The 11,545-nt window shown below is 42.5% G+C and overlaps 1 pseudogene; it reads left to right on the forward strand.

Moving 5' to 3' along the window:
- The first annotated feature begins 3,774 nt into the window (after positions 1 to 3,774).
- On the forward strand, positions 3,775 to 4,740 carry LOC143651565 (elongation factor 1-alpha 1 pseudogene; annotated as a pseudogene).
- Positions 4,741 to 11,545: the final 6,805 nt, after the last annotated feature.

Consider the following 11,545-nt stretch of genomic DNA (forward strand, 5'->3'; position numbering starts at 1 on the left):
ACACACACACACAACTACAAACCTATTGCACTGTGCTTTTTTTTTTTCCTTTTGGATTTTCTAATTTATAGTGTATCGTATGTGTAGGCATAGGTGTCTTTCAGTTCTGTCTGGAATCAAATGGGGCAACAATATCTCAATGTGCAATGAATAAAAAACAAACTCAGCTGTGTCCATGTGAGATTTCTTCCCACCCCTAGGAGAGGCCCCACCCAAGTTAGAAGAAAGGCAATTGTGATTTGGTTCCCTGAGTGATTTTTAAGTGTCTAAAATCTCAAGGAAGGTATCAGAGGGCCCTCTGCACTCCCCTCCCTCTTCTGCTCCCCAACTTGACTCACTGGATCAATTCTTTACTACTTTTTTAAATTAATTTTTATTCCCAAACACTCTATACTCACTGTTCTAGTTTGCTAGCTGCTGGAATGCAATATACCAGAAACGGAATGGCTTTTAACAAGGGGAATTTAATAAGTTGCTAGTTTACATTTCTAAGTCTGAGAAAGTGTCCCAATTAAAACAAGTCTATAGACATGTCCAATTTAAGGCATTCATGGAAAGATACCTTGGTTCAAGAAGGTCAATGATGTTCAACATTTCTCTCTCAGCTGGAAGGGCACATGGCGAACAGGGCGGTGTCTGCTGGCTTTCACGTGACTCTACCAAAAGGGACTCTCTCCAAAATGTTTCCTCTTTTAAAGGATTCCAGCAAGCAACTCCACCTTCGGTGGGTGGAGACACACCTCCATGGAAATCATCTAATCAAAAGTTACCACCCACAATTGGGTGGGTCACATCTTCATAGAAACAATCAAAATGCTCCCACCCAGCAATATTGAATGAGGATCAAATGGCATGGCTTTTCTGGGGTCCACCGCAGATTCAGACCAGCACACTCACCAAACAAAAACTCCCCCTTCCTCCCTCCCTCCATCCCCTGATAAGCTCTAATCTATTTTCTGTCTCTGTATCTGCTACTTCAACAGATCTCTTATAAGGACATCGGGTCCTTATAGGTCTTCCTCATTTCACTGAGCATAATGCTTTCAAGGTTCATTCATGCTGCAGCTGGTCTCAGAATGTCATTCCTTTTTATGGCTGAAAAACATTCCAGTGTATGGATATACCACATTTTGTTTATCCATTCTTCTATTGATGGACACTTAGGTTGTTTCCATCTTTTGGCAATTGCGAATAATATTGTGAATAATACTGGTGTACAATTATACATTTGAGACCCTGTTTCCACTTTCTTTAGGTATATACCTAGGAGTGAAATTGCTGGGTTATATGCTAATCCTACGTTTAACTGTTACGGAACTGCCAGAGGATGGCTAGAGCTGAGGCTGGATGGAACCTGTACGGTGGCTGCACCATTATACATTCCCTCCAGTAATGCCCTAGAATTCCAATCTTTCCATATCCTCTTGTTTTTTTGTTTTTGTTTTTAAATAATAGCCATCTTTGTGGGTATGAAGTGGCATCTCATTTTGATTTGCATTTTCCCTAATGACTAATGATGTTGAGCATCTTTCCAAACACTTATTAGCTATTTCTATATCCTCTTTAGAAAAATGTTCAAATCCTTTGCCCATTTTTAAATCGGGTTTTCTTTTTGTTGTTATGTTGCTAAAGTTCTTTGTATATTCTGGATATTAAGCCTTTGTCAGATATATGGTTTGCAACTATTTTCTCCCATTTAGCAGAACATTTCACTTTCTTGTTCATGTCCCTTGATGTTCAAAAGTTTTAAATTTTGATGAAGTTTAATTTAAATATTATTTCTTTTTTTGCTTAAGTTTTTGGTGTCAAATTGAAGAATTCCATTTCAAATCTCAGGTCATAAAAGTTTTTCCCTGTGTTTTCTTTTAAGAATTCTATGGTTTTAGCACTTATGTTTAGGTCCTCCAGCAATTTTGAATTTTTATATGGTGTGAGGTAGGAATCCAGTTTCATTCTTTTGCATCTGGATTTCCAGTTTTCTCATCACCGCTTTTTTTTTTTTTTTAACAGAAAGAAAGAAAAAAAGAAAAAAAAAGAAATTAACACAACATTTAGAAATCATACCATTCTACATATGCACTCAGTAATTCTTAACATCATCACATAGATGCATGATCATCGTTTCTTAGTACATTTGCATCGGTTTAGAGGAACTAGCAACACAACAGAAAAAGATATAAAATGTTAATATAGAGAAAAGAAATAAAAGTAGTAATAATAGTAAAAAACAACAACAAAAAAAAACCCTATAGCTCAGATGCAGCTTCATTCAGTGTTTTAACATGATTACTTTACAATTAGGTATTATTGTGCTGTCCATTTTTGAGTTTTTGCATCACCGCTTTTTGAAGGGACTATTTTTCCCAATTGCATGTACCTGCCACCCCTGTCAAAAGTCAATTGCCTATAGATGTGTGACTCTAGTTCTAGACTATATTCCATTGGTCTATTTGTCAATCCTAATGCCGGCACCACCCCATTTTGATTACTGTTGCTTTGTAGTGTATTTTGAAATTTAGGAAGTGTGAGTCCTCCATCCTTCTTTTATAAATTGTTTTGGCTATTTAGAGCCCTTGCAGTTCCATATGAATTTGAAGATCAGCATTTCAATTTCTTCAAAATAGGCTGCTAGAATTTTGATAGGGATTGCATTGAATTTATAGATTGTTTTGAGTAGTACTGACAACTCGATAATATCTTTCAATTCATGAACATGGAATGCTTCTAATTTCTTTCAGCAATGTTTTGCACTTTTCAATGTACAAGTCTTTCAAATCCTTAAATTTATTCCTAGTTATTTAATTCTTATAGTTGCTATTTTAATGGAATTGTTTTATTGTTTTCCTAATTTCCTTTTTGCTTTGTTCATTGCTAGTGTACAGAAGCTAACAATTAAATTTTTTTGGTGTGTGTGTGGGGGGGGGTGGTGGTGGTACATGGTCCAGGAACTGAACCTGCTAACAATTGATTATTTATCTTGTACCCTGCAACTTTGCTAAATATGTTTATTAACTCTAGTAGTTTTCTTATGGAGTCCTTTGGATGTTTTATATATAGGGTCACATCTGTGCAAATAGAGATACTTTCACCTCTTTCTTTCCAATTTGGATACCTTTTACTTCTTTTTCTTGCCTAATTGCTCTGGCTATGGAAGCAAGAAACTGAAATCAACAAAACCTGGAAGAGAAGGGGAGGAAGAGACCAGCAGATGCCACTGTGTGCCTTGCTATGTGGCAGAGGAGCCTGGCAGCAGCTCTTCAGGAAAAGAGCATCATCTTTATGATGTCTTGATTTGGACATTTGCCCTAGCTCTAACCGTAAGCAAATAAATTCCTATGTTTAAACCAAGCCATTTCATGTTACTGCTTTGAACAGCCTAGGAAACTGAAACAAATGGGTTCACACCCACAGGAATGGATTAAGTTTAAGAACATGTTTTTCCAGGGTACATACCACTTCAAACCCCTGTGCATACCATTCAGTAAGATTAATCACATTCACAGTGTTGCAGTACCGTCACCACTATCCATTACCAGAAATATCCCATCACCCCAAACAGAAACCCTACATTCATTACACATTAACTCCCCATTCCTCCTACCCCCTCCTGCACCCTGATAACCTGTACTCTAATTTCTGTCTCTGAATTTGCATGTTCTAGTTATTTCACATAAGTGAAATCATACAATATTTGTCCTTTTGGCTTGTCTTTTTTACTTTCAGTGAAGTCTTTAGACGAACCAATGTTCTTATTTTAGGAATTTGAAGCTAGTATATCTCAGGGCAGACCTGAGAGCATGCCCTTCTGGCTTACACACTGGGTGTGAAACAACTAATAGTTGGTGTTAACAAAATGGATTCCACTGAACCACCTTATGGTCAGAAGAGATACAAGGAAATCAGCACATACATTAAGAAAATTGGCTACAACACTAACACGGTAGCATTTGTGCCGATTTCTGGTTGGAATGGTGACAACATGCTGGAGCCAGTGCTTAAAATGCCTTGGTTCAAGGGATGGAATGTCACTTGTAAGGATGGCAATTACAGTGGAACCAGGCTGCTTGAAGTTCTGGATTGCATCCTGCCACCTACTTGTCCAACTGGCAAGCCCTTGCGTCTGTCTTTTCAGGATGTCTACAAAATTGATGGACAGGCCCACCTGTGGAAATTGGTGTTCTCAAACCGGGCATTGTGTTCACCTTTGCTCCAGTAAATGTTACAAGTGAAGTCAAGTCTGTTGAAATGCGCCAAGAAGCTTTGAGTGAAGCTCTTCCTGGGGACAATGTGGGCTTCAATGTCAAGAACAGGTCTGTAAAGGATGTTCACTGTGGTAATGTGGCTGGTGACAGCAAAAATGACCCATCAGTGGAAACAGCTGGCTTCACTGCTCAGGTGATTATCCTGAACTATTCAGGCCACATCAATGCTGGCTATGCACGTGTGCTAGACGGTCACACAACTCACATCGCTTGCATGTTTGCTGAGCTGAAGAAGATTGTTGTTCTGGCAAGAAGCTGGAAGATGGCCCCCAAATTCCTAAAATCTGGTGATGCTGCCATCATCTATATGGTTCCTGGCAAGCCCATGTGTGTTGAGAGTTTCTCTGACTATCCTCCTCTGGGTCAGTTTGCTGTTCATGATATGAAACAGACAGTTGCTGTGGGTTCCATCAAGGCAGTGGACAAGAAGGCTGCTGGAGATGGCAAGGTCACCAAGTCTGCCCAGAAAGCTAAATGAGTATTACCCATAACACCTGCCACCCAGGCTTAATCAGTGGTGGAAGAACGGTCTGAGAACTGTTTGTCTCAATTGGCCATTTAAGTTTAATAGTAAAAGACTGGTTAATGATAGCATTGCATGTAAAACCTTCAGAAGGAAAGGAATGTTTTGTGGACCATTTGTTTTCATGTGGCAGTTTTAAGTTATTAGTTTTTACAATCAATGCTTTTTAGATGGTGTCATGGTTAGGGACAGGTGTCAACTTGGCCAAGTTGTGGTACCTGTTCATCTGATTGGGCAAGCGCTGGCCTGTCTGTTGCAATGAGGACATTTCATAGGATTAGGTCATGATCACGTCAGCTACATCCACAGCTGATTCCATTTGTAATCAGCCAAAGGGGAGTGTCTTCTGCAATTAGTGATGCTAAATGCAATCATGGGAAGCCTTTTAAGGAGGACTCAGAGGAGACAGGTTGCATTCCTGCTTTGGCTGGTGAGCCTCTCCTGTGGAGTTCGTCCAGGCCATCCATTGGAGTCATTGGCTTCGCAGCCTGCCCTGTGGATTTTGGACTCTGTGTTCCTACGGTCACGTGAGACACTTTCATAAATTTTATATTTGCAAGTGTTCCCTGTTGGTTCTGTTTCTCTAGAGAACCCTAACTAATACATCTTGGTACCGGGAGTGGTTCTTAAGGAACAGAATCTTAAAAATGGGTTTTTATGAATGGTTTTCTACTCTGACTGGGCTCAGAGACACTAAGGACTGTGATTCCCATAATCAGAATGACACTCCCAATCCATGGACTGAGTTGGCAAAGGAGATAGTCAAAATATCATCATTCGATTCTCCTAATGCTTCGCTTGTACGAAGCCAGACTCTGGGGGATAATGTTTTTGACACCTTTACAGAGTTTTGTAGGAATAAGAGTTATAGAGATGTTGGTTGGTTGTTGTTAGATACACTGTCTACATTAAAGGGTGAAAGGGATGGGCTTAAGGCTTCAAACAAGAAGCTTAAGTGCCGTCTGAAAGATGTAGAGGTTTCTATGAGTATCCTGAAGGAAAATTTTATTTCCTGTAGCCGTAGACTTGAGATCTCTGAAAATCAGACTCAGAATCTTATTGTTAGAGTAGCAACTTTACAACGTAAACTGAAATCTCAGTCTTGCATGGTGTCTGCCGTTAAAGTGAGGGCATTGATTGGAAAGGAGTAGGACACTGAAAAATGGGATGGTGACATATGGATTGATAATGATGTTGGGGGTGAGGTTGAAACCCTAGACCATGCTGAGCCTTCTTTAGATAACCCTGTAATAGTCTGCCCTGAGGACATAGCCGCCCCACCTCCAGCCTGCCTTGAGGAATTGGCCACCCAACCTCCTCCTGAAGGGATTAGCCCTAGAGTTATTAATCCTGTTTCACCAGATGAAACTGCAAATGAAAGCCCTGAAGCAAATGGCTTGGAAGATATTTCTAATTCTTTTCATGACCCACCCCCACCACCCCTCATTTCTTCTAGACCTATAACTAGACTAAAATCCCAACAGGCCCCTAAAGGTGAGGTACAAAGTATCACACATGAGGAGGTACGTTATACTCCAAAAGAACTGTGTGAGTTTTCCAATTTATATAGACAGAAATCAGGGGAATATGTGTGGCAATGGATTTTAAGAGTGTGGGATAATGGTGGGAGGAATATAAGGCTGGATCAGGCTGAATTTATTGATATGGGCCCACTAAGCAGAGATTCTGCATTCAATGTTATAGCTCGAGCAGTTAGAAAAGGTGTTAACAGCTTGTTTGGGTGGTTGGTTGAAACATGGATCAAAAGGTGGCCAACATTACCTGAGGTTGAAATGCCAGAACTGCCCTGGTATAATGTAGATGAGGGGATCCAGAGGCTTAGAGAGATAGGGATGTTAGAGTGGATTTATCATGAAAAGCCTGCTCTTACACCCCAGGAATGTCCAGAGGATGCACCTTTTACCAGAACAGTGAGAAATAAATTTGTGAGACTAGCACCATCATCCCTCAAGAGCTCTGTGGTTGCACTTCTCTGTAGGTCAGATATTACTGTAGGAACTGCTGTCACTGAGCTGGAATCCTTAAACACAATGGGGATGACAGGATCCCGAGTTGGCAGAAGCCAGGTGGCAGCACTTAATCACCAAAGACAGGGTAGACGTGGGTATTATAATAGACAACAAACTCAAAGGAGGCATCAAAATTATATGACACGCAGAGATTTGTGGCATTGGCTAGTAAATCATGGGGTGCCTAGAAATACAATAGAAGGGCAGTCTACTAAATTCTTGTTGGAGCTGTATAAACAAAAGAGTTCTAGGTCAAGGGAACAGAAGTCTAACCTGAATTACAAAAACACAGAGTCACGGCCCCTTAACCAATTTCCAGACTTGAAACAGTTTACAGACCCTGAGCCCCTTGAATGAAGGGGAGGCCAGGTCCCTATGGGGAAGAAACCTGTTACACTTCCACAAATTTATACTGTTAACCTTCCTCTAAGTCTTCCCCAAGGAGACCGACGGCCTTTTACCAGGGTAACTGTGCACTGGGGAAAAGGAAATGATCAGATATTTCGGGGATTATTAGACACTGGTTCAGAAGTGACATTAATTCCAGGGGACCCAAAACGTCACTCTGGACCACCAGTCAGAGTGGGGGCTTATGGAGGCCAGGTGATCAATGGAGTTTTAGCTCAGGTCCGTCTCACAGTGGGTCCAGTGGGACCCCGGACCCATCCTGTAGTTATTTCCCCAGTTCCGGAATGTATAATTGGCATAGACATACTGAGTAACTGGCAGAATCCCCACATTGGTTCTCTAACTCGTGCAGTGAGGGCTATTATGGTGGGAAAGGCCAAGTGGAAGCCACTAGAACTGCCCCTACCAAGCAAAATAGTAAATCAAAAGCAATACCGTATTCCTGGAGGGATTGCAGAGATTACTGCCACTCTTAAGGACTTGAAAGATGCAGGGGTGGTGATTCCCACCACATCCCCATTCAACTCTCCTATTTGGCCTGTGCAGAAAACAGATGGGTCTTGGAGAATGACAGTGGATTATCGTAAACTCAACCAGGTGGTAACTCCAATTGCAGCTGCTGTTCCAGATGTAGTATCATTGCTTGAGCAAATCAATACATCCCCTGGTACCTGGTATGCAGCTATTGATCTGGCAAATGCTTTTTTCTCAATAGCTATTAGTAAGGACCACCAGAAACAGTTTGCTTTCAGCTGGCAAGGTCAGCAATATAATTTCACTGTCCTACCTCAGGGGTATATCAACTCTCCAGTCCTATGTCATAATCTTGTTCGCAGAGAACTTGATCGTTTCTCCCTCCCACAAGACATCACACTGGTCCATTATATTGATGATATCATGTTGATTGGACCTAGTGAGCAAGAAGTAGCAAGTACTCTAGATTTACTGGTAAGGCATTTGCGTGTCAGAGGATGGGAGATAAATCCAACAAAAATACAGGGGCCTTCCACCTCAGTAAAATTTCTAGGTGTCCAGTGGTGTGGGGCATGTCGAGATATCCCTTCTAAGGTGAAGGATAAATTGCTGCATCTGGCCCCTCCCACAACCAAAAAAGAGGCACAACGCCTAGTGGGTCTTTTTGGATTTTGGCGACAACATATTCCTCATTTGGGTGTGCTACTCTGGCCCATTTATCAAGTGACCAGAAAAGCTGCTAATTTTGAGTGGGGACCTGAACAAGAGGAGGCTCTGTGACAGGTCCAGGCTGCTGTGCAAGCTGCTCTGCCACTTGGGCCATATGATCCAGCAGATCCAATGGTGCTGGAAGTGTCAGTGGCAAATAGAGATGCTGTCTGGAGCCTTTGGCAGGCCCCTATAGGAGAATCACAACGCAGACCCTTAGGATTTTGGAGCAAAGCCTTACCATCTGCTGCAGATAACTACTCTCCTTTTGAGAAACAGCTTTTGGCCTGCTACTGGGCCTTAGTAGAGACTGAACGCTTAACCATGGGCCACCAAGTTACCATGAGACCTGAGTTGCCTATCATGAATTGGGTGTTGTCTGACCCACCAAGCCATAAAGTTGGGCGTGCACAGCAGCACTCTATTGTAAAGTGGAAATGGTATATACGAGATAGAGCCAGAGCAGGTCCTGAAGGCACAAGTAAGTTACATGAAGAAGTGGCCCAAATGCCCATGGTTTCCACTCCTGCTGCCACATTACCTTCTCTTTCCCAGACCAGAGCTATGGCCTCTTGGGGAGTTCCTTACAGTGAATTGACTGAGGAAGAGAAAACTCGGGCCTGGTTTACAGATGGTTCAGCATGATATGCAGGTACCACCCGAAAGTGGACAGCTGCAGCATTACAACCCCTTTCTGGGGTGTCCTTGAAGGACAGTGGTGAGGGGAAATCCTCCCAGTGGGCAGAACTTCAAGCAGTGCACCTGGTTGTTCATTTTGCTTGGAAGGAAAACTGGCCAGTGGTGCGTTTGTATACTGACTCATGGGCTGTTGCTAATGGTTTGGCTGGATGGTCAGGGACTTGGAAAGACCATAATTGGAAAATTGGTGACAAAGAGGTCTGGGGAAGAAGTATGTGGATAGACCTTTCTGAGTGGGCTAAAAACATGAAGATATTTGTGTCCCCTGTGAATGCACACCAGAGGGTGACTTCAGCAGAGGAAGATTTTAATAATCAAGTGGATAAGATGACCCGTTCTATGGATACCAGTCAGCCTCTTTCCCCAGCAACTCCTGTTATTGCCCAATGGGCTCATGAACAAAGTGGTCATGGTGGTAGGGATGAAGGTTATGCATGGGCTCAGCAACACGGACTTCCACTCACCAATGCTGACCTGGCTACAGCCACTGCTGAGTGCCCAATCTGCCAGCAGCAGAGACCCACACTCAGCCCCCAATATGGCACCATTCCCCGAGGTGACCAGCAAGCTACATGGTGGCAGGTTGGTTACATTGGACCACTCCCTTCATGGAAGGGGCAACGATTTGTTCTAACTGGCATAGACACATACTCTGGATATGGGTTTGCTTTCCCTGCACGCAATGCTTCTGCCAAAACTACTATCCGTGGGCTTACAGAATGCCTTATCCATCGTCATGGTATTCCACATAGCATTGCTTCGGATCAAGGAACACACTTCACAGCAAATGAAGTGCGAGAATGGGCACATGCTCATGGAATTCTCTGGTCTTAGCATGTTCCCCATCATCCAGAAGCTGCTGGATTGATAGAACGGTGGAATGGCCTTTTGAAAACTCAATTACAGTGCCAACTAGGTGGCAAAAACTTGAAAGGCTGGGGTAATGTTCTCCAGGAAGCTGTGTATGCTCTGAATCAGCGTCCACTGTATGGTGCTGTTTCTCCCATAGCCAGGATCCATGGGTCCAGGAACCAAGGGGTGGAAATGGGTGTGGTGCCACTCACTATTACTCCTAGTGATCCACTAGGAAAATTTTTGCTTCCTGTCCCTGCTACCCTGAGTTCTGCTGGTCTACAGGTTTTAGTTCCAAAACAGGGTGTGCTTTCTCCAGGAGAAACAACAGTGATACCACTGAACTGGAAGTTAAGATTGCCACCTGGCCACTTTGGGCTACTTATGCCTCTGGATCAACATACCAAGAAGGGGATTACATTATTGTCTGGGGTAATTGACCCTGACTATCAGAAGGAAGTAGGACTGCAGCTACATAATGGAGGTAAAGAAGAGTTTTCTTGGAATATAGGAGATCCCCTGGGGTGTCTATTAGTACTGCCATGCCCTGTGATTAAAATCAATGGAAAACTGCAACAACACAATCCAGGCAGGACCACTAATGGCTCTGAGACTTCAGGAATGAAGGTTTGGGTCACCCCACCAGGCAAAGAACCACGGCCAGCTGAAGTGCTTGCTGAGGGGAAAGGGAACATGGAATGGGTAGTGGAAGAAGGTAGTGATAAATATGAACTTCGACCACGTGATCAGTTACAGAAACGAGGACTGTAATGCTGTTTTGTTTGTGTTATACTATTTAAGTTGTAAGATATCAAGTTTAAGAATGAATGTTGCCCAAGGATTTGCACCCTATTCTGGAGAGATTTAATGTGTTTCCAGTTATATGCTGGACAGTTGAGTATTGTCAGGTAAAAGAAAAAATGTGTGCTTATTTGTTTTCATTTGGAAATTAAGTATGGTCTAAGGTGATATATATATGCCAAGTTGACAAGGGGTGGACTGTCATGGTTAGGGACAGGTGTCAACTTGGCCAAGTTGTGGTACCTGTTCATCTGATTGGGCAAGCGCTGGCCTGTCTGTTGCAATGAGGACATTTCATAGGATTAGGTCATGATCATGTCAGCTACATCCACAGCTGATTCCATTTGTAATCAGCCAAAGGGGAGTGTCTTCTGCAATTAGTGATGCTAAATGCAATCATGGGAAACCTTTTAAGGAGGACTCAGAGGAGACAGGTTGCATTCCTGCTTTGGCTGGTGAGCCTCTCCTGTGGAGTTCGTCCAGGCCATCCATTGGAGTCATTGGCTTCGCAGCCTGCCCTGTGGATTTTGGACTCTGTGTTCCTACGGTCACGTGAGACACTTTCATAAATTTTATATTTGCAAGTGTTCCCTGTTGGTTCTGTTTCTCTAGAGAACCCTAACTAATACAGATGGAGATGACTAAAAATCTGTCTCAGATTTTTGAGACCCATTAAAACAAATTTGAATGAGAAACCTGTATCTTCTGTTGAAATTGTCTAGGCAAAAGATTCAACCTATTTCTGATATTCAGGGTAAAGTTTTGTCAAAACAGAAATTAAGGTTTTT

This window comes from Tamandua tetradactyla, chromosome 12, assembly GCF_023851605.1.
Source record: "Tamandua tetradactyla isolate mTamTet1 chromosome 12, mTamTet1.pri, whole genome shotgun sequence".
Lineage (NCBI taxonomy): Eukaryota > Metazoa > Chordata > Mammalia > Pilosa > Myrmecophagidae > Tamandua > Tamandua tetradactyla.